This window comes from Apodemus sylvaticus, chromosome 7, assembly GCF_947179515.1.
Source record: "Apodemus sylvaticus chromosome 7, mApoSyl1.1, whole genome shotgun sequence".
In the NCBI taxonomy this organism is placed as follows: domain Eukaryota; kingdom Metazoa; phylum Chordata; class Mammalia; order Rodentia; family Muridae; genus Apodemus; species Apodemus sylvaticus.
Genome location: NC_067478.1, coordinates 102,533,931 through 102,560,800, shown reverse-complemented (window position 1 = coordinate 102,560,800; position 26,870 = coordinate 102,533,931).

Genomic DNA, 26,870 nt, shown 5'->3' with positions numbered 1-26,870 from the left:
CAAATTGCCAGGAAGAGCCAGTGAAATGGAGTTTGCAAAGCCCAGCACAGCCTGACAATCATGTGCTATGGGACCTTCCTATCTGAAGTGGGCTGCAGGGAGCCTCTGGCTATAGCCCAGCCCATCAACAACCCTCAAGAATAGCTTCCCACTCTCCCACACTACTCCAAAACAGACCTGCAAGAAGGTAGGTGACTGAGACACCCACCCTTGCCCTTTAGACCCTGGAGGCTGGCCCTCCAGGAATTATTCAGCTGTGATACCAATACATTTTACTTAGCTTCCCTAAAAGCCAAAAACTTACATTGGCTTTGGGGGGTGGAGGGAATGTGCATGGATTCCAAGTTTGCCTGTTTAAAATTTACCTCTTTTGAGTTTTTGTCCTCAGTTTCTCAGCCTCAGTTTATTCTCCTATAAAACTGACCTGTGGTAGTTTCCGTAAGACCAGGTCATAAACTAAGAAAAGACTAGAAAATATGTGAAGCAAAATACTCACTGTTGATGAGATTATCCTTTCTACAGATATTTTTAAAAGCCTCCTGATTACAAAGTTGAAAAAAAATGTCAGGCATTCCAAGCCAACCTTCCATTTTATCAGATGTCATATGCACTAGTTCTGTCACTGCAAAAAATGCACACAATGCATATACCGAGTTTGACCCCACTTCATCCTGGCAGGATTTACAACCCATAGCCAGAGTACACAACCTGCAGAAGAGAGTGAACTGTCCGAAATGCTTTAATTTGTGGGATGGCTTTAGGCTTCATCCATTACTTGTGCAAACAACTGTCACCACAGTCCTTTTGGAAAGGCACAGCATGATCCATTACATGGAAGTGAAAGTGAGTAGGGGAGAGAGCTGGTCTCGGCGTTCTCTGGCTGTGCCATGGCCTACCAGCATGCTTCATGAGCACTTCCTAGTGAATGGACAGTAACTGCTTCACCAAGCCTAAATTAAATGCACATTTGAGAGAATTAAGCGATATTGCAAAGGGAATTCAGTGATCTTTTCTAACTGTCGGCTATTTCTTTAGAAATATCAGGGCTCCTTTCCATCCAGGAAATTTTGGCTTTCAGACGTATTCGAAATTGAAGTAAGAAATTAATCCAAGGAGAAAAATGATGGCCTTTCCGAAGGGTGTGGGCAATGACTACAAGAATGGTGATGGCTAGAAATCCTATTTCCAATTGAGCCAAAGGAAAGGGACATCATCAGGAGGTTCTGATCCAGATAACATAGTCATCACTAGAGGTTCTAGGATCTCACAAGTATGCAAAAGTGGACTAGGCATGTCACAAGCATCCTCCCATTTGATTCTAATGACAATTGTCTGAAGCAGTTATTATTTACAGAAGCAAAAACTGCTAAACAATTTGCCTAGCATTGCACAGCTAGCACCTGGCAGTAGTAAGATACCAAGCAGGTTGGAGTGGCTGGTTCCAGCCTATAGACAAGGCTGACCCAAGCTATGCTAATGACATCAATCTACAAAATCTATCCTTGTTCTCAGGCTGTGGTAGAAAGTGCTGAGTTCCCTCCCATACCTCTTCTCCTCAGATTTTTCTTTTCATTACACATAAAAGTTAGCTGGACAAGTTTAGCTCAGAATAAAGACACACTTTTCAGTTCTTCTACAGCTCCATATAGCCAGATACCTAAATATTGATTCATGGAATATGAGCTGAAGCAAAGTGTTCAATTTCTAGAAGTGTTCTTAAAAAACTGTGTCTTTCTATCTTTCCTTCTCTTTTTATTAGTTGTCTAGTATGCAGATCTGATAAGACACACACACACACACACACACACACAAATGAGTCACCATCATGGAATTACAAGAAAGAAATATACTGATGGTGGCAGAGGTGTCCTATAGGAATGTGCTCACTGAGGAGTTACAATACTGTCATCAGAACCTTAATCTCCTGCCCCAACATTTCAATGAGAAATAAATAAAACTCAAATACTGTGCTATGAAAGTTTCTGTTGCTCCTCTGGGTAAATACTATCTACTGCACAAGTCATATCAACCCTCTGCTTGCGTCTCTCCTGCTTTCATTCATGCCCTTTTATGCATTTTCTACTTTTCCTCATAGTTTCGCCCAAATGGATTCAGCTTGTATGTGATTAATTATAGATCCCCAAACATCAAGAGGCCAGCCTTCAACCTCAAAGAAGGCAAGTGTGGGCTGAAGTTGGAACCACCTTCCTAGAGGCAATGTTCTAGGATCTGATTTACAGAGAGGGTGCGGCTCAAGCCCAGTTCTCCCTGCCCAGTTAGCCTTCCTGTCCATCTATGAAGCAAGACATGAGTCTTGCCAACATGATCGCCTTTCCAAGAAAGTAAGTCCAAGTCACCCTGTTCCCCTGGATGGTCTCCTGCCACCATTCTTATAAAGTCTGATGTACGTGTCTAACCGTCATGGAACATCTGTCTCCAGTCCCATCCAAAAGTACAAGATTCCAGGAAAGACAAGGCCATCCTACATTGGACTTTTGCCTCATGTGTGTCATTTTTGCTTATCTTCCAGAACAACCCCAATTGAGCCTGGCTGCAAAGAGAAATGATTCTTACTCTTCCCATGGAAATGCTTCAATGAATCCCACAGAAGTTGGAACCTAAGAGTCCCTTGATCATTTCATTCTAGATCTGGAGAAAGCAGAGGTCAAAGTATCAAAAAAAAAAAAAACAAACAAAAAAAAAACAAAAAACAAAAAACAAAAAACAAAAAAACCCAAGAACTAAAGAAAACCAGCCAGCCCAAGGCCAAGCAGATTGCTATTGATGACAAAGACAACTGTAAACCACAACAACACAGTTAGGCAGGCCTTTTGACATGCCCAGCACTGGCAGCTCACAAGTGTGTTAGACTTTGAATCCCCAACATCTATGCGATAGGCTCAAAGACACACAGTTCTGCTCACTTCACAAGCTACTGAAGTGCTTCATCAGATTCAAGCCCAAGGTTATTTGTTGCTTGAACCTGAATTGCTTTCATTTATAACCCTGTGAGACAAGCTCATCATTTGCCAATTCATCACAAGCAAGAGAATGGCAGGCTTCCCTCTCTCACAACTAAGCCAATCTCAACACTTCGGAACCTTAGATTTGCCATCAGTCTGGCTCACAAAGTACTGTCCTCAGAGCTCCCTGAGGGCCTTGTTGTTTGCAGAAAAGGAGCCTCACATCTGAATCCCATACTAAGCTTTACTGTTATCCACTGACACCAACCACAACAACTACTTTCAAAGTTCACGCTAAATCTCGGTGCTTCCCTTCTCTCTGGTTTATTCAACCATTCACGTGTTTATTGAATCAAATAAAAGTATACTTCCTTCAGAGATAAAACATTAAGAAGAATTTCAAGCTGGGTTTCATAGAAGACATATGTAAGCTCAGATAAACCCAAAGAGCGTGTTATTGATCTGGGGCCACAGGAAAAACAATATCAACAGTAAAGCAGAGGCTGAGACAGGAGAATTACCATAAATATAAAGCCAGTTTGAGCTAATAATAAGACTCAGTATCTAAAAAAAAAAAAAATCAACAAAAAGGGGAAAGAAGAGGGAAAGGGAAGAGAGAAGGAGGAAGAAGGGAGGATTTTTAACAGGAGAAAGGGACGATAGGCAAATCATTTCACAAACAATTTTTGGTAACAAGTGTGTTAGGCACCACAAAGAGTAAGTCAACAGTAGCATAGGAGGGTGTTAAAGGGAAGCATGTCTGGAGACAAGATTGAGTGTGAGAGGGTTCAGAGATGATAGGAAGCTTTGGAAACCTAAGGAGCTGAAAAAAAGCCATGAAAATGAAACGGGTTGTTCAAGACCTACTAGATTGGACTCCATTCTCAGAATAGCGATGCGCCTCCCCCCACCCCAAGAAGCTTGACACAATGTACCTTGTGTTGCCAAGTGGACACTTTCGATGCTGAAGGCAGATACCATCATGGTGCAGGCAGAGGCTTCAAGGAGGCTATCTCAGCTGCCCAACTAAGTGACAGTACGTTTGAAAGAAAGAGGAGGCTGAGAAGAAAGAAAAACTGGTCCAATTTGGGTGATAAATAAAAGAAGCATCAGCTGCTGTGTGAGCACAGAGCTGGAAGATGCTCTTTTATTTAAAAGTTTATTAAACTCTTTTACCAAAAGTTTGATTTATCAAGACTCATCTGGAGACATGAGTCGGACCACTGGCTACCCTTTGCTCTACTTCCTGATTAGCTACAGATGTAACCAAGCACCCAAGCCACAGTTGCAAACCATTATGTGGCTATGCTTCACAGCCACAACACTGTGAGCTGTAATAAACCATTCTTCCTCAAGGTTGCACCTCATTAGGTGTTTAGTCATAACAGGAACAACAATTAATACAACTCTGATGATCAAAGAGTATGTCAAGTATTGGGGGGGGGCTACATTTAGCCAACAATGGGAAGTACTGATCAATGAACACCACACTTCAGTATGTAAGACAAGCTCTAGACCAGGGGTTCTCAACCTTCCTAATGCTGTGACCCTTTAATACAGATCCTCTAGTGTGGTGATTCCAACCATAAAATTACCTTTGGTGCTATTTCATAGCTGTAATTTTGTTCCTGTAATGAATCATAATGTTAATATTTGTGTTTCATGACCCCTGTGAAAGAACCATAGAACCAACGCTCTAGATGTGTGGTAAAATACCATGCTTATGGTTGCCAATACTGAATGGCAATGCAAAAAATTTGTTGGGAGATTCTATCCCATGTGAAGAGCTCTTCTTCAATAAGTATATTATTATAGATCTGGGTGTAGTATCAAAGGTCTGTGATCCTAACACTTAACAGACAGCAGCAGGAAGCCTGTGGTTCCAGGCCAATTTGAAATGAATAGCAATGCCTCATTTCAAAAAACAAATTTTATATAATTTTTTTTATTTTTAATGCTTTCTAGAGATTCTGGTTTTTCTGAATATAAGCTAATGGGTGAGACCATTACTTGATTTCTGTCTTTTTTCCTGCAGGCTTTAGCCACTGAAGATTTGAAGAATTAGATGTTCTCTACTGTGGATGTTTGTGTGTGTGTGTGTGTGTGTGTGTGTGTGTGTGTGTGTGTGTGTGTATGTGCGTGTGCGCGCGCGCGCGCTAAAATAATATCTTAGTTAGGGTTTCTATTGCTGTGCTAGAACATTATGATGAAAAATAACTTGGAGGAGAAATGGTTTATTTCACTTACACTTCCAGGTAGCAATTCATCACCAAGGGGAATCAGGTCAGAAACTCATGCAAGACATGAACCCAGAGGCAGAAAGTGGTGCAGAGGCAATGGAGGAGTGCCGCTTACTGGCTTACTCCTCCAGGCTTTCTTAGCCTGCTTATGGCACCTGGGACTGTCTTCCCAGGGGCAGCACCGCCCACAGTGATATGGGCCCTCCCACATCAATCATCAATAAAGAAAATGTACTACAGGCTTGCCCACAAAGCAATCTGACTGGGCATGTTTTCTCAGCTGAGGTTCCCACTCCCCAAATGTCTCTAGCTTGTGTCAAGTTTATATACAAATGCAATGGATCAAACTGCCAAGCCCATGGGTAAAGCAACAGATGCCTGACTTCAGGAAATGCCATTTCAAAACATTACTAAGAACAGGAGTCAGACAAGAGTGAAATGGTGTAAACTGGATGTGGAGACAGCATTTCCACTTCCCCCTTAACTGTGTGCTTATTCTGGTCTACCTTTATCTCACAATCCACTTACCTTAATTAACGCCTTAGCTCCACAAGAGGCAGTGCCAGAATCTTGAAACCAAAATGTCTGGCTCCAATCCACTCCCAAGATCATTGAGTGAGGAAGCCCAGGCAGTAGGGTGAAGCTGTTAGGAATTGGGTCAATATTTAAGGAAAAAAAAAAACCCTTTGTGGTATTACTTTATTTTTTTGTTGTATGTAACCTTGGAGAATGATAATCTTCCAGTGAGCTAGAAGTTGACAGCAGGGTCAAAAATATAGATGTTTTTGATGCCAAGAGATCTGGGTAAGCCAAGGAGAAGCAGGACTAGCCAACATAAGAAGTGATGGGATAACAAAGAATGCAACAGTCAAGACCAGAGACTGATGAATAGGAGGGCCAGTGACACGTGACTCAAGGTGAGCTTGCTTTGGATTCCAGAGCCTGAGAAACCCACAGGAATGCTAGTGCTACATAGAGTCACCATGGCTTCAGAACACGGGTTTTACCCAGTGGGGCCCAGCCCTAGTACTTGCTTACATCCATTCCATGAAACAGCATACTTTATGTAAGACTTTCCTTATTCTAATTTATCATAGGCTACAGTGTTATTCAGTAATATATGAGCCCAACCAACCTCAGACCCAGTGAGGAATGACAAATTATCACTTGGGGATAAAGACATGTGCACTTCAGGCATTGAAGACACATAACGCCTCATTCTATTGCCTATATCACCCCCCACAGTAAGGGTATAGGTTGGGCAATCCTTGTACAGTCATTGAGTTACTCAGCTTTGCCCATCTCCTGATATAGCAGAAAGCTCTTTTTCTGACCTCCCTGGCTCCAAAATCTCTTCTAGTTGCCTAATTTCATACTCTACAGAAGCCCAGAACCACAACCACCACAAGAAGCAGTTGCTTAATGCCTACTCACTTACCTTACTGCTTGATTTGACTGACAGCACCTTTGGAACCTTCCTACCTATGACAAAGTGTGTGCAGTGCAGAAGAACCAAGAATGAAAGCAGGCACTCATTATATTAGCTGCATAACATCTCTGGACCAACCTCTGTCCTCATTCACTGGTCTAAAGACCAAGGGTATTTAGACAAGCTGCCTCCAACCAACATTAAATGAAGAATCACACACGAACCCAAACTTCATCTCAGTGTTCATTCATGTCCATCTTTGTGTGGCATAAAAAGGAATTATAGATTTTTATGACTATTTTTATCCCCTTGTATCTGACCATTCTAGGTACATGTTAGCGCTTGAGAGAGCGGGAAGACAGGATACAAACAAGACAATTCCCTAGAGCGTCAGACAACAAGAAACATGATGTTTGGGGACCGATTTGGTTTGTTTGTGTCTTCATTTCAACTGAAACTCTTCCGTTCCCACATGCCCCAAGGATGAGACTCTTCAGCCCCCCTGTGGGGCCGGCTGAGCTATTTTCACGGTTGCTAAGCAATATCAATCGTGCTTCACGCCTAGTGAGCTCATGGCTGTGCTGTGGGTGAGCTGGATTAGGTTTATAATAACCAGAACGGAGGGAGGAGGGAAAGGTGTGTGCACAAACAGCACACATGAGAAGTGACAACGTGCTGAAGGATGATGTTAATGGGGAACCTGGGTCTGCAAGCACCAAGAACCAAACCATTTTTCCCTCTCGTCCATGCCAGGTATTAGGGCAGGCGCTCTGGCATCTGTGTGTCCGTTTAACTAGGAATGACATACGCTAAGGAGAGGCAGCCAAGTGACAGCAGATGCCTGTCATCTTGTTCAATGTTGAGTTCACCTCAGATGGGGCCTAGTGCAAAGTGGGATCTGAAAGGCATGAGTCACCATATTTAAAAGCAGGAGAGAGCAGCAGCTGTCATCTAGCCCAGTTCGCTCATCTGTACGCAAGACCCACTGGAGAAATTCTTACAAACACCTCCACCTATATCTCATACACGTCACTTGTGTGTTAAAAGGTCAAGCCCACCAGACCCACACATAATTGAACGTAGAGGAAGGTGGGACTGTTCTAACTCTCTGCTCCCCACTGTACAGGACACCAACTAAAAAAGAGAAGGTGAGAATCATGTCTGACTGCAAGAGATTCACCGGGAGCCCTTGGCTTTCAAATTTTCTATGTTCTGAGACCTGAGCCGAAGTCTCAACAGGATCCTAAGGATTCATCCTGCAACTTTCTCCTCTGCTTTGTATCCCAGACTATTCTGAGAACACAGCACCTGTCCACTCCTAATACAATGTTCCTTTCCAAGAGCCTGTGGCAGCTGTCTCTCAGCCACCAGCTCCTCCCTCAGGCTCACCACCACCACACACATTCACCCAGTCTTGCTCTCCAAATCACTTCTTTGTTTTTGCCTACTGCTTCTACCAGGCCCCTGCTCCTTCCAGACTCCTGCTCCTTCCACACATAACCAAACAGAACCAACTGTCAACCTTCATCAAGAACCCATCAAAACAGGGAGCTGCCACATGAAAATATGGAGTGGGGGCCAGGGGTATAGAACCATAGAACTTAGAGCCGTCATTGGCAGCATTTACAAACAATACCAGTACTCAGGAGGATGAGGCAGAAAAACAGTTCATTCTAAATCAGCCCAGGATACATAATGAGTTCCAGACTAGCCTGTGCTACATTGCAAGATCCTGTCTCAAACAAACAAACCTAGAGATCACAGAGAGAACTATGCCAGCCATCAATGCTCATTTAAGAAACTCTGACCCAGTGGCCTGCTATGACTTTTAAGAAAACTGTCTTAATCCAACATAATCCAAGGAGACTGCCCACTCATAAAGAGGAGCTATACTGAGATGGCTTGCCAATTGTCACAGAGAAAAGAAGCTTTCTCTGAAAAGAGCCTCTACAGTCTTCCCCTTCCCCTGACCCCAACACTCCACTCTGTATTTCAAAACTACCAGGTGTGGTCCTGGTCTCAATGTGTACCTCCCATCCCCATCGATATTTGTATGACTCCCGCATAAGACCTTTTGGCTTAGAGAGGTGTCTACACATTTATTTAATTCGACATTGATGATGACTATTTGACTCCTACATTCTTCAAAGACTTTTATAGTTTTTGCTCTTACGTTTAAGTCTCTGATGCATTGCGAGTTATTTTTCTATAGAGCTTGAGGTAAGGGTCTTCATTTTCATTCTCTTAATAACCAGTTTTTCCAGCTACACTTGCTGACATGACTTTACCCATTGAGTGGCCTTGTCACCTGTGTTGAAAATTATCAACCATGTTAAATCGTTTCTTTCTGGGCTCTCTCTTCTGTTTCCCTATAGGATTGTACCTATGCCAATTGTATGCTTTTGTCTTTAATGTAACTTTGTAGTGAGTTTTGAAATAAAGGTGTATGAGTCCTCTAACTCACTCTTTTCCAGGATTATTTTAGCTATTTTAGAATCCTTTAGAATTCCATAAGAATTTTTAAGATAGTTTCGTAAATTTTCCCAGATAATTCCTGGCATTTTTAAAGCAATTGTGTCGAATAAATAGATCATTTTGAATGATTCCTGGAAACATTGAGAACCTTTCCCTAAAGCTCTATGTACTAGTCGGTTTCCTGTAGTTTTGAGAAAATATGTGAGAAAAATTATGTTAAGGAATGAAAGATTGACTGATTGGCTCATGGATTCAGCTGTTTGGGTCTATAGCTGCTTTGCCCTATCACGACAGTTCTATGTCAGCTCTGGGTATTCCAGCAAGGAGGGTGTGGCAGCACAAAGCTGTTCATCTCATGGCAGTGAAGAAGCAGAGAGGGTGAAACAGAAAAGGGCTACAGTCAAAATATACTTCCCAAACTCATACTGCCAAAGATCTACTCCTTTAAAGCAGGATACCTCCTAAATGTTGATTGCCTCCCAATCATTCACTACTGAAGAAGTCAGAGCCTTAATGATCCATTTTCTCCCAAAATCCTGACAGATAGCAAGCAAGCCTTTAGCACATGACCTTTGGTGAACATTTTAGATAGAAGACACAGTAGTACTTTCTTTGTAGGTAGCTTCTTTATTAACTGAATTATACTCTTCTGACCATGAGAACTATAGCTCCCATCTTTTCTGTGTCATTAAGCCATTGGAAGGCACATATTTCTCTAACTATATAGTTTAACAGGGGAAACTAGCAATAATGAATTACCATCTAGAAACCCCTCTCCCAGCACTGAAAATTTCTAGTACATTACTTAGAATTGAAAAAGAACACAGGGGAGGACACCAATCCCTATGGTGACTGGAAGGCACAGTCTTTCTTTGGAGAACACTGTTTAAACCTGATAATACATGACTGCTGTCCTAGTCAGAGCAATCAACACCTTTCCTTCCCTGATAACTGCAGACAGGGCTGCCTTTTAGACATCATTGTTCATAAGAAATAAGCAGACAGTGACTTCAGGCATTGGTGGAAGTAAAACGTCAGACAGTCCTGGCATTTTTATGGCATTAGTGTTGAATAAATTATTTTGAGTGATTCATGGAAACTCTGTTTTTTGCTTTTTGTTTGGTTTTGTTGGTTTATTTACCTGTTTGGGGTATTTTGTTTTGTTGGAGACAGAATCTCACTATGTAATCCTAGATAGCCCAGAACTCACTATGTAGACCAGGCTGGCCTGGAATTCATAGAGATCCACCAACTCTGCCTCCTAAGTGCTGGAATTAAAGGCATGGACAAACCTTTCCAGTTCATTACTTGACATGTTGAGAGAGAGGATATAATTGTTTCTACCAACCATTTACTAAAGTTTTCTATGTACCACATACCAAGCTGTATATTCATTATGTCTATGATAGGGTCTGGTCAAGGCATTCCACAAAGGAACTGGTTTCCTCTTCAGTTATCAAGTAACTAGAAGACCTAAGAGAAGTAGTCCAGGTGAGAACCAGTGTCTCAAAAGACAGTGAATAGCAGCCTAGGTGCAAAACCAACAACACCCTTCTACATTAGAAGTGTATTCTCAATTTGTATTTGCTTTGACATTAGGTTCTCCATAGTACCCATCTCTACACAATAACAATGGAGCCCTTTTCATCGGAAGTCTGCAGAGTTGAAATCACCCATGCAGAGGATAAAGAGGGCATGGATATCTCAGCAAACAAACCCACCAGAAGAGCTAAGAGTCGGGACTAGAAACCTTTGCTTCCACTGGCTCAGACCCCGAGCTAAGCCATCCAGCAGGACTGGAAATTGCTGGTGGGGGTGCTGACAAGTTAATTATGACCCTAGATAGTCTGTGGTGACTATGGGGTTGCCCACACGAGTTGCATGGTGCCAGATGTAGTACTGTGTGGCATGCCAGGAGTGTCTGACACTGGGGCTGTGCTGAGTTACTGCCACAGCAACCAGCCACCAAGGTTAAACAGTGGTTTCCTTTGAAATTAGCTGGCATTGCATAGACCAAACAATTGACTGGTTGACTACGATTTTACTTTTCCATGAAGTTTTGGTTCCTGTGTGACGTAGGTGTTGATATCCTACTAGGAGGAGTGTGACCACTCTGAACAGGGAACTCTGCCGAGCCCTGAAATCTGAGCTTCTTGACACTGCTATTAGGGTTTTTTGTTTTGTTTTGTTTTTTGTTTTGTTTGTTTGAAATCATGTCTCCGTTCCACAGGCCACCTGCTCTTGTCTGACTGCCCTGTTCCCACCCAGCATTTCCTGATACACAGCCTGCCAGGCCTCTACTGTGTATCCCTTTAGTCCTGAGAACATTGTGTGTTCCATTAACATGGTCTGATCCCATATAAATCAGATCGCTTGGCCCTAGGACAAGCCCAGATCTGATCGCAGACTATCCAAAGCTAAGGCCAAGAGGCCAAATATGTGCAAAGAGCACCGGAGTACCTAGAGAAAAGATGTATGCTATCCAGCCCACCATCACAAAGCACCTTCAAGTGGGCGTGCCAATCACAGGGGTCTCTAGTGTCATTCTCTATAGCTGGAATAAATATTTACATACTTCAGGTCTAATTTGAACTGCTTATTTGTCCCAGTGGTGTGCGTCATAATCCTTTAGTGGCTTCTTCCTGCCAAGAGTACGAAGTGCAAACTCCTTCCTTCAGCTATCAAGGACCTCCAATGTGCTGCTCTGCCTGTCTTCACAAGCCCAGTTGGCTACGTTCCTCACTATTCTTCAGCATGTCTCTATATCTCTGCTGGTCGACCTCTCCCACTGAGTGAGGCCCTTACTTACTGCCTTACTGCCACCAAGTTCCTGCTACTGTCATGTCCTAAGCCAATTCTCTAGGGATCTAAAGGTTTTTGTCAGCCACCTCGTGTCCTTTCCTTATTCCAAGATTCTTTTTCCTGAATGTTTAAGTGTAAGGGGTTGACTAGTGTGCCCAAAATCCATATGTATACATTCTAATCCTTAACATCTCTAAATATAACTTTATTTGGAAATAGATGATTGAAGACTTAGTTAAGATGAGGTCATATGGGGTTGGGTGGGCCCCTAATCTAATATAGCTGAATCCTTGTAAAAATAGGAAATATGGTCATAGACATGGATGCAGGGAAAGGGAGGGGGAGACATGGATGCAGAGAGAGAGAGAGAGAGACAGACAGACAAATAGACAGACAGACAGACATAAATAGAGACTGTGAAGCAGAGACAGAAACAAATAGAGAGAGAGAGATGAAACCAAGAAAAACCCACAATCCCCAAGATGCTGGAAAGGAAGCTCAGAACAGACCTTGGGAAGAAGCAACCATGTCTTGGGCTTGGGCTTCTACCTCTAGAACCGTGAGACAATGACTTCTGTCCTTTAAGCCATCCAGTTCTTGCAATGGAAGCCCAGAGAGCTAGCTCTTGTTCTTTATGACACTTAGATTTAATAACCATTAGCTTGGATTCTAAGTGTCCCTCAAAGGTTCATGTGTTAAAGAAACAAAATAGAGTCCAGTTCGGTGCTATGAGGACATGGTGGGACATTTATGAGATAGGGGATATGGAGATGTCCTTAGGTCACTGATTGGGATGGGGGTAAGGTGGGCATTCCTTAAGGTAGACTATGTGTTACTGTCTTCTTTACCTTGGCCTTCTGGCCATAAATTAAATAGTCTGCACCATCATGCCTGGCCTCTTACAATTTTAAATATTGCTTGTTTGTATTTCCAACATCTTGACTATAGTATGTCATGGAAGATGTCTTGTCTGGTCATGCTTTTTGCTTTAAATGACTCTTTTTTCTTCAGATTTAGGGAAATTTCTGCTACCATATATCAAATTGATTCTTTATGTGTTTACTTATTGTCCTAGCTCTTTCTTCTATCCTATGGATTCTTCTCTTTCGTCTCTTTGTTGTATCCTAGAGTTCTTAGACACTGGGGCCATGCTCTGCTTTCTTCCCTGTTAGTGTTTGAATGCAGTGGTTCTTCAGTCTTGTCCTTCAATTTTGATATTCAGTATTTGGCTTGGTCAGTGTGTCAGTGAGGCTTTCCATTGAGTCTACACACACACACACACACACACATGCACTTTCAGGTGCAAGCACACATACACCCCACACTGAGTTCACTGAGTTTTTCATTTCCAAGATTTTCATTTTTTGCTGGTTTTATTTTACAACTTGATTTCCTTAGATTCTCTTCCATAATCTCCTCCATGCTCACTTTTCCATCCATTTTGTTGGCATTACTTTCTATGTTGACAATATTGCTCTCCAGGGCCTGGATTGAATTTGTTTATTTGTTTGTATTTTCTATGAGGTCTTTGATCATTTTACTAATAAATTTCTAAAATGTTCTTCAGGCTGTTAGCCATTTCAGTTTGGCTTCACTATCTGAGGAGTTATAATCTTTTGAAAGAGTTGTGTTGTCTTGTTTTCTCACAATTCATATGATTCTGTGATATTATTTTCATATCTGTTGGTTTAGATAGCTCTTATTATTTTATTTGTGGATTTTCTTACTGAAAAACCTATTCTTTTTATTGGTTTCTAAATAATCTTTTGTACAATATATTTGATCATATTCTTTCTCCTCCTCCAATTCCTCCAAGATCTTCCCCATCTTCCTACCTTCCCAACTCCATCTTCTTTATCTATCTCAAAAAAATGTCTAAAGCATTAAAATGGAGAAAGAAAGATAGAATGAATGGAAGAAAAAAGAAAGGAAGGAAAAAAGGAGGAAAGAAACAGAAAGGAGGAAAAAGAAAAGAGAGAGAAAGAAAGAAGGAAAGGAGGAAAGAACAAGAAAGAAAAGAAAGAAAGAAAGAAAGAAAGAAAGAAAGAAAGAAAGAAAGAAAGAAAGAAAGAAAGAAAGAAAGAAAGAAGGAAGGAAGGAAGGAAGGAAGGAAGGAAGGAAGGAAGGAAGGAAGGAAGGTGAAAGAAAGAGAAGAGGAGAAGGGGAAGGGAGGAGGAGAACAAAATACCAGATTTCCCCCAAAATAATATTGAAGCACACAGAAAGCAGGGGATCTGTCTTGTGTTGGCAACTGCTCCTCACCCGAGCCATCTGCCGCCTATATTTTGGGGCTATTAAACACAACTATTTCTCAAGTCTGTCTCTTGCCCCAGGGCTATGGCACATTAAATTCCATAGGTCTGTGCTGTGATTACTGAGCATCCTTATTTTCTCAGAGTATGTCAGCTTCAAATAATAGGTTGTCTCTCAAGATGTTTTCCAGTCCCTTTCCCCTAAGCCATAAAGAGTAACAAAATCAGATTCCTGTCCACTACTAATCTTACCACCAAATCAATCCTTATCTCAAAATAACTCACAACTGGTTTCCAGGGTTACTGGGGATGTGTGCTTGTCCTGCAAGTAAGACTCTTAGTGTCTTTCTCCAAGGGCCACCTGGCTTACTAGGTGGCATCTTCTGCTCCCGCTCCCGTTCTAAGGAGCCATGTCTTCCAGGAGTGGTTAATCCCCTTAGCTTTCAGATGTCTATCCTTTACTATCATCCCCTTTTTGGAATGGATTGTATATTATGTTATTGCGATTATTTTTCTTCACTGGGTCACATGAAGGCAGTGTCTCATCTGGATTTTTACCCTTGCATTCATTTTTATGTTTCTTATTTCTTCATATATACCCTGGAATATAGGAGAAGGTAAGTAGACAATTGAGCAGAATGATGGATCTCATCTTACTCGCATGGTTCCTCTGTGCTTTCCTACTGGCTTTTTATTCTGAGCCATGACCACCGAGATTTTTTATACTTTTCCTAGTCTCCATTCCCTAGGATTTGAAGATTTAGAAATCCAAAGACAGTACTGACTTGAAGCTCCAAAGACCAGCAGCACCCTTCTGGTTTTGGATATAGGCCAACATGGAGCCACTGAGACACCCCAGTAGGTTTTGAGGACTCTTTCTATGCCTAGAAACATCTGCCTCTGAGAGAGAGAGAGAGAGAGAGAGAGAGAGAGAGAGAGAGAGAGAGAGAGAGAGAGAATAACAAACTCTAATGTCTGCACATGAGGTGTGGCCATGTGTTTCTCTGAGGAGGATGGGGGAGCAGGAAAAAAACATTTAGTCATCTATAATCCATTTATACCACTTCACTTCTGAAGTTAAGAAAATGGATAAAAAGAGACCCTTTTTGTTTCTGTTCCTTTAAAAACTTTACACGTGAAGTTTCAAATAAGGAAGATATCTATACATTAATCCGTAATGAGTAGGCCAAATAATCATAGTGAGGATGGTGTGGTATCCTTTTTCTGTATGTGTGGTATGCCTACCTAACATAGCAAAAAAAAAAAAGAAAAAAAAAAATCAAAGCTCTTTAGGTCAAAATCCTCCTATGGACTAATATTTCTAGTGTAAAGTGACACAAACTGTTTAGTATTTAGCTGGGTGACTCTCCTTTTCTTTCCCTTCTGCAAGGTTTTTGAATAACACAAGGTTTGTACCATAGCCCAATAGTTACACACTGAGGCCCTGGAGTCATCCTGCTAGAGTTTGGACCCCGAGTGACCTTGACTAAGTTGCCCAGTTTCTAGGTGTACCTTTCCTCTTGCCATGTGATTTAAATTTTCATAAACAAAATTTCTGTCACCATCCCCTTAGGAGTGCATGTTCACGTGATGCATAGAACAAAGAGGGCCACTTGTTATCAATACAAAGAATATATTTATCAATCAGTTTCTGAGCTAGAGGGAAGAAGAGACCCTCTGTGGTAGTCCCGACAGTTGAAATTTCCTTTTTTTTTTTTTTTTTAGAATGACTGAAACTGAGATTCAGTGATGTCAGGCAACATAATGTGACTTTTCAAACACCAAAGATATAAAAATAGATTCCAATTGGACCCCTACATGTAGCTCATGAAAAAAGTGGAGAATAGCCTTGAATTCATTGGCACAGAAAAAAGACTTTCTAACAGTATACAGTTAGCATAAGTACTAAGATCAACAATTGATAGTTGGACTCCATGAAACTGAAAAGCTTCTATATGGCAAAGGATACTGTTATTCAGCCAAAGTGGTATCCTACAGAACAGGAAAAGACGTTTTTAATCAACTACACATCTGATAAATGGCTCACATCCAACATATATAAAGAAGTTCAAAAACTAGATATCAAGAAAACAAATAACACAGTTAGAAAATGGAGTGTATATCTGAAGAGAAAATCCTCAAAAAAAAAGAAAATCAAATGGTTAATAAACACTTAAAGAAATGTTTAACATCCTGAGCCATTAGGAAAAGAAAAACAAAAGATACCCTGAAATCCCATTATACACCTGTCAGATGGCTAAGATGAATAAAACTAATGATAGCTCATGATGGCGAGGATGTGAAGCAAGGGCAACACTCCTCCATTAATGCTTGGACTGCCGCTCTGATAAACAGTAAGGCAGCTCCTCAGGAAGAGGGGAATTGCTCTACTTTAAAATCCATCTATTCCACTCTTGGGTGTATAGCCAAAGGACACTTCCTCCTACCACAAGGACACTTGCGCAACCTTGTTCACTTTGCTCTATTCATAATAGGCAGAAGTTGGAACAACCTAGATGTTTCTCAATAAACAAATGGATAAATAAAGTGTTGTGCATTTACACAATGGACTTTTTTTAAAGGAAATTTGCAGATAAGCAGAATAAACTAGAAAAACATTATCTTGAGTGAAGTAGCCTAAACCCAGAAATACAAATATTGTATGTATTCACTTATATGTGGATATTAACTGTCAAGTCAATGATAACCCAGCTACAATCCATTAAACTACAGAGGCTAGGTATAGAGAAAGGGACTTCTGTTGGGGACAGATAGATGTCCCTAAGAAAGGGAAATAGAATATTTAGATGTGGATGGAAAAGATTGGGGGGAGGGATTGGAACTGGAGAATAAACAGGAAAGGAAAGGTTAGAGGGGGACAAGGGAGGGAATATGGGAAGAAACAGCTAAAATTAAAGACCATTGGAGGGGTAGTATGGAAACGTATGATAGTATAAGCTTCCATATATACATATACATATATATGCATATATATAGTTGTACATATATGTATATACATGTAAAATTCATCTAAATGAAATTTCCAAAAAATGGGGGAGACAGAGCCTCAACTAGACATCTGTTACCAAATGAAGCTTTTGGTAGCAGGAATAGATTGCATCTAATCAAGTTGTTGAACAAAGGGTCCTATTACCCTCGGTTCCAATGCTATAGGTTGTGCTCCAAAAACTGAAGATAATGACCAAGTGAAGAAAATACTACACAAGTCATTAAATGTGAAGAAGTTGAACTACAGGCTAGTGTGTTTGGTACCGAAAGGCACTCTGAACACTACTACCAAAGGAGAAATGCAAACACCAACTTAGCTACAAACTCTTTGATCTACAATGATGTTATGCCTCCAAGATAGTGGGCTATGCAAGATGCTGCTAGGGCAATAGGGGCATGAAGCTTGTATCCAATCAATATCTGATTTGACTTAAGTTCCACCCCACCAAAGGAACACATACCCAACACTCCTTGAGTGACCAAGAACCTGGGACTAGATAGCACAGGAACCATGAGTGAAAGCAAATACTACTGCTCTACTAAAGGAACATAGCAATAGAATGACTCCTAATGATCAGCACTTTGCTCTGCCATCATTAGAGATGCTTCCTCTTGCTGTAGATTGGAACAGAGACCCTCAGCAGAAAAGAGGCAGAGAATGAGAGACCATGCAACACTCAGCCTGCAATAGGATATCCCAATCAAATCTCTCTCATCAGGGCTCAAGGAATCCAGAAAGAAAGTAGGTGGAAAGAGTGTAAGAGCCAGAGGGAATGGTAGACACTGAGGAAACAAGGCCTTTTAAACACAACAGGACTGACCGCAGAGAAACTGAGGCAGCATGCACAGGTCTGCACCAGATGGGGTCCTAGAGCTGAAAGAAGTGCACACATATCCCATCACTAACCCAGAAGCAATTTCCAATTGATAACTACTTATAAATTAAAATTTAGTTTCCTCCAAGGGAGCTACACCTGGGAAACAAACTACACTTAAGGGTAGACTGCAATGCCCAGCAGTATATGCCAATAGAAAAAGAAATCAATGGTATCTATGGAGATTCTTTGTCTCATAATGTCATGTTGGGACTTTTTCCTTAATTTTTAATTTTGTTTCTCTCTTTTTTATATCCTATAAAATGTTAGCTGTGCATATATTATGGCTCCTGAGTTTTGTGTTTTTATGGGATTCACGAATGTGCAAACAATTGAGTTTCTGTATTTATATCTGTTTCTTGTGACTTTTCTTATGCTCTTCTTTTGTCTGCTTCTTTTGTCCTATTCAGATATGTTTGTTTTTGTTTTATCTTTTTATGTTTTAATCCAAAGCCTATGTATCAGTTTTCTTATAGTGAACTCTGCATTACCCAATGTATTTATTCAAATACAACAAAAATATTAACAACCACCCAAACTTCTTCCTGATCAGCCAGCACATAATCTAGATCCCCACAGGGTGAACTTGGAACATAAAGTAAAAACAAGTATCTAAAAAGGTCTGAGAGTCTGGTTACTACATTATCCTACAGAGAAGGCAGGCACAGGCAAAGGAAAATTAAAAGAAACAGCCTCTTCATGTTGGAGAATTTATGTGAGAAAAACTGCACATCTATGCTTTATTCTATTTCAAGTGAAACTTTTCCCTAGCCAGCTTTGCTTTCAAGTCTCCAGAAAGCAAATTCCTGCTGTTGTAGGAATCCAGAGGGAGTCTCTTAAGTTATTCATATATGGACCCTGGGTCCAAGGCCCTTAGGCTTTACTCCACCGTGGTGTTAAGAACTCACTCAGTGTTAACCACATATAATACCATTGAGTAGCTTCTGATTTCATTCCCAGAAGACTGGTCTTGTAAAAGATTGTACAAGGTCTGGTTGTCGCCACTTGATGGGTCATAAAGTACTTCCTTTGCCAGGTGGAGGCATGCCTTGGAACAGGGCATTAAATCCCTGTACTATTACACTTGGTCATATTGGGGTTTAGAAGAAGCTCTATTATAAAGGGCATGAGTTTTCTAGTAACTACTATACCCATTAAAATTAGCAATAGCACTTTTGGTTAAGCAATCCAGTTTTGCCAATGCTGACTAACTTTGACTGCATACAAGACTTAGAGGGTAGGTACAATTGCAGTATTGTATATTCTAATACCCCGTGTCATCATCCCCTAATAAAATGGTTTCACTGTTCCTGGATATCTCTCTAGAGGCCTTTTATAAGAAAAACACATTTTTCAGGAACCATCTAACCACCGTTACAACAGTTACTTTCCTGCTTTGGAAGCAGAGAACAGATTAGTAATAGCAGTTCAAGCCTAGATCATTGGGGACAGCAAATGAGTTAAATTCCCCCCCCCACACACACACACACACAATTCGAACAATCCATCAGGAAGAAATAATGTCCACTTTAAGTTCTGATCACCTGCCCAGCGTTATGAGCTTGATAGACCAAATATTGGCCGTAACTATTTGAGGAATTTTAGGACAGTGACCAAACCAGTATTTTCCATAGCGTGTAGCATTTTGTGTGCTCATTAAACTGTCAATAATGGAAGATATAAAGACTTGGGAGAGAGAACAGGTGGATGCTCTAACTTAACACTGAGTTCACTTTCTTTCAAAGTCCAGTTACAGCAATCTTGCTCAGACACGTGGTGCTCAGCTAACACAGGGCAGCCGAGGGTGTTAATTAAGGGATTAAAGTGAGCATCTCAGAAAGGCAAATGCAAAGGCCACACAGCCATGGGAAAAATGCTGTTTTTATAGAGGAAAGATTTTGTTTTCTGAAATAATCAAAAGGTCTAGCAAAGCCTGCCTGGTGGCACACAGTTGTGATCCCTGTGTTCAGGAGACTGAAGCAGAAGGGCTGTGAATTTAATCCAGCCCGTGCTACAAAACAAGGAAAGAGTGCTTACCTGGAATGTGTTAATCCCCACCACTGGAGAAAAATTAAAACCCAGTAACCTATCAAGAGCTTATCAATTCTTTAACAAAACCAAACTATAAATATATACAGTTATATTTTTTAGTTTTGTTTACCAATAACCTATCTCATACTCTTCATATAAGGAGTTATTTCTGTTTTGTACTGTGCTATATTAGTTAGCTATCTGAAACTCCGAAAATCTTATTTTCTAGTGATAATCTAGCAAAAAGAAATTTTTATCTCTTCTATAACAACATTTGCTAAATATGCACCCATCCCATCATTTTAGAGGCCTGTTTTCTTTAATACAATCTTTTCTTCTCTTCTAATGGATTGTATGCCTCGTAAAGGCAAGTTGACCCACTAAAAATGTGTCATCAAAGGTTAAACTGTGAGAGGAGAATTATGTTTGATAGTAAATAAATAGCAACGATAAAATAGCTGGTAGAGGGTTCAGTCAGGCATTCATCTTCTTGCAGACAGCAGTTCCGGTAAGAGTGAGCAGATAGTCCTTTCCTTCCTAATCCCTAGCACGGCCACTTACATTCTTCATTTCCCTACTGGCACTCCATGCAAAAGTGTTCGCCATCATATTGTTACTTAGAGTATCTGCACTGTTCCTGCTGTGCCATTCCATAAAGTAAGACCCACCATCTACCTGGCTGCCATTATATTGGTAGCCCGAGTAAAGCATGTCTTACATAGCAAATGGTGAGATGTCTGCTCCACAAACCTACTGGTTTCTTCCTTGGCCACCCTGTCGTTACATTATTCAGTACTTTCCAATTACTGGAGATGTCTATTGATTTGCTCAATGAGTGAAAGCAGTGAGCAGTTGTTTTCTCTCAAAACAAGTTCTAGTAACCTGCCCTAACCAAAGAAGCAATCCAGAAGCTTCCCAATACTCAGAACCACATGAATCCTGTCTTCAGGCTGTACTCGGCCACACGTAATAATTCAGCATGGTTAAGGGACAAAATCATGAACATTTTGTAAAGATCTACAACTTACTTCACATAGCTCCAAAACATCATATTATTAGAAGAGATCCCTGGAACTACGGCAGGCTCTTCTACAAAGTTCCATCCTGCCCTGTTCATTCCGTTTACTCATTCTTAACTATTAGCTTTGAATTGCTTGCTAAACCAAGTTAGCCATTGAACGGGTTTGGGAAATGCCACATGAAGATACACTGATTTAGTACACTGATTAGGTAAACTTGACGGCCTTTAAAAGAGCAAAATGCAGAGCCTTCTGTGTTTCCCTCCATCTCTCTGGATCGGTCTAAGGGACTTAGCTGCTGTAAGTACTCTGAAGGCTAGCATATTGTGGGAGATAAGAGGTCATCACACCTTGGCAAATAGAATCCTACTCTAGACACCCCACACAGAAGGCTCCAACATCCCAGGTCTGACCATTTGCCCCAGAGAAAGAAAATAGAAGTAATAACAGCCAAAAACTTTAATTTAAAAAAAATGGATAATTTGGGAGATTGGATCATTTCAGCCCATCATCAGGATATTGACATGAGCTTTGGAACAATAAGGGCAAGGGGCCAGTGTGGTCATAACTAAGCAGCTTGGGTCAAAGTTTGGTCTGTTTGATCATTGTCTCAGTTGGTTTCCGTAAAGTGGCTGCAAAAGTCCGTATTGCTTGAGAGCACAAGCCACTCTCCCTGCTGTGCCTCTGTTCCATGGGAGCTCCAGAGCTAGCGCAATTACTGGCTACATTGAGGAATTTGCTGTGGGTCGGGATAAGGACAGCATAGAAGCTGACAGTAGCTACCTCTTGCTCTTGGCTGTGTGCCTTCAGATTTGAAGGGGGATGTAGGAGGTCAGGTATCATTAGTATGTAAACAGATGCCTAGTGAGTGATTAGTAGTATGCATGTGGATGGATGCTAGGATCAGACTATGCCCTGCTCCACATACAACGTAGTATGTGAAACAATAGTTTTACATACTGGGCTTTGCCCAGAGAGACTCCATTTTATAAAAGTGGCTTTTGACTCCATTTTGAATATAGATGATAACTGTGTACTCAGATAGATATACAAATGGGACCAGTTGCACAGTACTACCCATGCAGTATATATAGACTGATAAATGAATTCTTCTTGGGAGTAGAAAGGTGCTGCTACACTATGAATGTATTGGTGATGACTTGAGACTGTAAGAGCATACATAGGGACATTTAAAATTACATCAGGACAACTAGGCCCAAGAAGTTATAAGATACATCAGACCAAAAGGGGGAGTAACACCCCTACCTGGATCCCCTTCAGTTCCATGGAGAATGGAACTGAAATGCATTGCATTAATGTGGGCCCTACTGACCTGTCCTATGACCACTCAGTGTGCACATCAAGTACCAACAGGTAGGGAACTCCCAGCTATCCAAGGACCCCTAACTGTCCCTTGTGTTGTGGCTCTGCTCAATCCGGCTGTTGATTTGGCTTTCTTAATTGCCTCCTCCTCCTCTGTCTCCGTCTCCTCCTCTGTCTCCTCCTCCTCCTCTTCCTTCTTCTATTGATCTGGACCATCCCTCTGTCCTCTCACTTCTTTCTCAAGATCCACGCTTGCCCTTTAACCTCTTCGGCAGTATCAACTCTCCAACTTTAATCTCAATTACATACATGTGTATGGGTTTTAATTATGTGTGTGTGTACTAGTGCCTGCAAAAGTCAACATTCCCCTAGAGCTGGAGTCACCTGATGTGGCTGCTGGAATGGAACGTGGTCCTCAGAATAGCGAGTGCTCTTAACCGCTGGGCCATCTGTCCAACCCCTACAGTTTGTATTTCAGACTTGTAATCCACAGTGGCCTGACTTACAGCTATCATAGCCTTCTCACCAGCTCTACTAGGCTCATTATCTTAACAATAGAGACTCTTACACCCCAAAGAGTTCACAAATTTTGGCTTCTCGGTCCTCCCTGAAATTCCTTTCCTCCTTAACACTTTGCAGCCATTCTATAACCTACATGTGACTTGTGTTATCTCTAATGCATAATCTGAGAGCTAGGTTAGTCACTAAGATCAAGATAAAAGAGCCTGTGCTTGGCTCAGCCAAGATTGTCAGGGGAAGCATGCTTGTCTGGTAAATTGCTCTTACTAAAACCATTGCACCTTGTGAATATATTGCTATTCAATAAACCTGACATTCAGAAAGACAAAAATTTTCATCTAAGTTTCTGACAGTGTACTCACAAAAGCAGAGCCCAACTATATAGTATGGCCAAAATCGAGGCAGCAAATATAATATGGAGGCAGAGATGTCAGGTTCTTGTCCTGTTTCAACTGTTGTCCAATGAACTGTCTATACAAAGCTAGTTTCTAACTACCTTTCTATTTACACAGAACCTGGCTACAACTGCTCATCTGTTCCTCTGAGGGCACATGCCTTCTTCTGAAAACTTTCCAACTTCTAGCCACTTTAATCAATTTAGAAATTTAATTGAGTCAAGGGACTCTTTCTCTTTTTTGGTTGAACTACCAAATTATTACTCTAAATCTGACTTAGGCTAACCATCACTATCTGCCAAACAAAGACAAGCATGAATACGAAGCCTACTTTAGATTTAGTGCAAAACCTAAATCTCCTACCTCCTTGTTGTAAAAAGCTTCTAGCGGAGAGTCTAGCAGAGTCATTACAAGCCAGATTCCCCCAGATATGCATTTCCCTCCCATCTGAAATAACTAAACGCAGGAAGCTTACAACCCAGCCAATGCTTTCTATTAATTAACACACTAAGCTCAGGACAGGACCTGTTAATTGTTTTACGCTTAAGATTCTAATTAAGGGCTTAATATATAAAGGGCTTAATAGAGCAGATCCCTAATCTCACCCTCCATAAGCAGCTGGTCTGCATCTTGGGTTAGTCTTTGAAAGATTTTTTTCTTTTTTTAAATTGGATATTTTATTTATTTCCATTTCAAATGTTATCCCCTTTCCTGGTTTCCCCTCTGCAAACCCCCTATCCCATCCCCTCTTACCCTGCTTCTATGAGGGTGCTCCTCCACCCTCCCACCCACTCCCGCCTCAAGGCCCTAGCATTCCTCTACACTGGAGCATCAAGCCTTCACAGGACCAAGGGCCTCCCCTCCCCACCCATTGATGCCAGATAAGGCCCCTTCAGCTCCTTCAGTCCTCCCCCTAACTCCTCCATTGAGGTCCCTGTGCTCAGTCCAATGGTTGGCTGTGAACACCGGCATCTGTATAGTCAGGATCTGGCTCCTGTCAGCAAGCACTTCTTGGCATCAGCAATAGTATCTGGGTTTACTGTCTGCATGTGGAATGGATTCCCAGGTGGGGCAGTCTCTCAATGGCATTTCCTTCAGTCTTTATTCTACTCTTTGTCCCTTTATTTCTTTTAGACAGGAACAATTCTGGGTTAAACTTTTGGCAATGGGTGGGTGGCCCAACCCTCAACCAGGGGGCCATGCCTAACCTCTGGACATGGTCTCGACAGGTTCTCACTCCCCTTTGTGAGGTATTTCAGCTAATCTCATCCCCATGGGCTCCTTGGAGCTCTTGATTTCCTAGCATCTGGGACTTTCTGGTTGCTACCCCAGTTCTCCATCCCCCATTGCTACAGACCTCTGTTCAATTTTCTACATCTCCTCCATCTCCTCCCATACCTGATTCTTCCCCTCTTTTTGCCCTCCCTCTCTTCTCTTCCTCCCAAGTCCCTCCCACTCTCTATTTCCCTTGAATATTTTGTTCCCTCTTCTAAGTATGACTGAAGTTTGAGCTACATGTGGTCCATGAGTTGTATCATGGGTATTCCATGTTCTTTGCCTAATACCCACATATTAGTGAGTACATACCATGTGTGTTCTTTTGTGACTGGGTTACCTCACTCAGGATGATATTTTCAAGTTCCATCCATTTGCCTGAGAATTTCATGAAGTCATTTTTAATAGCTGAGTAGTAGTCCATTGTGTAAATACACCACATTTTCTGTATCCATTCCTCTGTTGAGGGACATCTGGGTTGTTTCCAGCTTCTGGCTATTATAAATATGGCTACTATGAATATAGTGGCACATGTGTCCTTATTACATGTTGGAACATCTTCTGGGTATATCCCCAGTAGTAGTATAGCTGGGTCCTGAGGTAGTACTATGTCCAATTTTCTTAGAAACCACCAGACTTATTTCCAGAGTGGTTGTTCCAGCTTAAAATCCCACCAGCAAGGGAGAAGTGCTCTTCTTTCTCTACATCCTTGCCAGAATCTGCTATCACATTTCTTTCATTCTTTCTTTTTATTTTTTTTGCGTCTGAATTTTATTATATTTTTGAACATATGTTTAATCACTATTCCCCAAAGAATCAACTACTTAGATACTAATTTAGCAGAAAGGATAACTAACTTATTTAATAATAATTTTAACCTGGGAGGGAGGGTGGGAAAGGAGAGAAGGAGAGGAGAGAGGGAGAGGGGGAGGGGAAGGGGGGAGGGGAAGGGAGGGGAGGGGAGGAGGGAGGAGGAGGAGAAGGAGGAGGAGAAGGAGAAAGAGAGGGAGAGGGAGAGGGAGAGGGAGCAGGGGAAGGGGAAGGGGAAGGGGAAGGGGAAGGGGAAGAAGAAGCAGAAGCAGAAGCAGAAGCAGCAGCAGCAGAAGAAGAAGAAGAAGAAGAAGAAGAAGAAGAAGAAGAAGAAGAAGAAGAAGAAGAAGGAGGAGGAGGAGGAGGAGGAGGAGGAGGAGGAGGAGGAGGAGGAGGAGGAGGAGGAGGAGGAGGAGGAGGAGGAGGAGGAGGAGGAGGAGGAGGAGGAGGAGGAGGAGGAGGAGGAGGAGGAGGAGGAGGAGGAGGAGGAGAAGAGGAGAGGAGAGGAGAGGAAAGAAGGGAAGGAAGGGAGAGTTAGAGGGCGAGAGAGACAGAGACTTTACAAAGGGCTCTGTTAGGTGTTTTCTATTCCCACATGGATTTAGCCACTTCTTTTGACTATGAGCCACGTTGCCAAAGTATTTAGCCTCCAGCAGGTGAGCTCCTCTCATCTATGAAACAGGAGTTTAAGCTCACTTTGCACTCCTATGAGGATCTGACATGCATCTTTCAAGCTTGCAATAAGGAGATATTTGCTGTTGTGTTCTTTGTATAGTTGTTTTTGTTTCTATTTGGTTGATTTCAGCCCTGAGTTGGATAATTTCCTGCTGTCTACTCCTCATTGGAGTATTTTCTCCTTTTTGTTCTAGAGCTTTCAGGCATGGTGTTAAGCTGCTAGTGTATGCTCTCTCCAGTTTCTCTTTAGAGACACTCAGAGCTGAGTTTTTCTCTTAGTACTACTTTCATTATGTCATTTGGTTATGTGATACCTTCATTTTCATTAAATTCTAAAAAAGTCTTTAATTTCTTTCTTATTTCTTCCTTGACCAAGTTATCACTGAGTAGAGCATTGTTCAGTTTCTATGTGTATGTGGGCTTTCTGTTGTTTTTGTTGCTATTGAAGACCAGCCTTAATCCATAGTGATGTAATAGGAAGAATGGGATTGCTTCAATCTTCTTATATCTGTTGGGATCTGTTTTGTGACCAATTATATGGTCATGAGGTGCTGAGAAGAAGGTATATTCTTTTGATTTAGGATGAAGTGTTCTATAGATAACTGTTAAATCCATTTGGTCCAAAGCTTCTGTTAGTTTGACTGTGTCTCTGTTTAGTTTGTGTTTCCTTGATCTGTCCATTGATGAGAGTGGAGTGTTGAAGTCTCCCACTATTATTGTATGAAGTGCAATGTGTGCTTTAAGCTTTAATAAAGTTTCTTTTATGAATGTGGGTGCC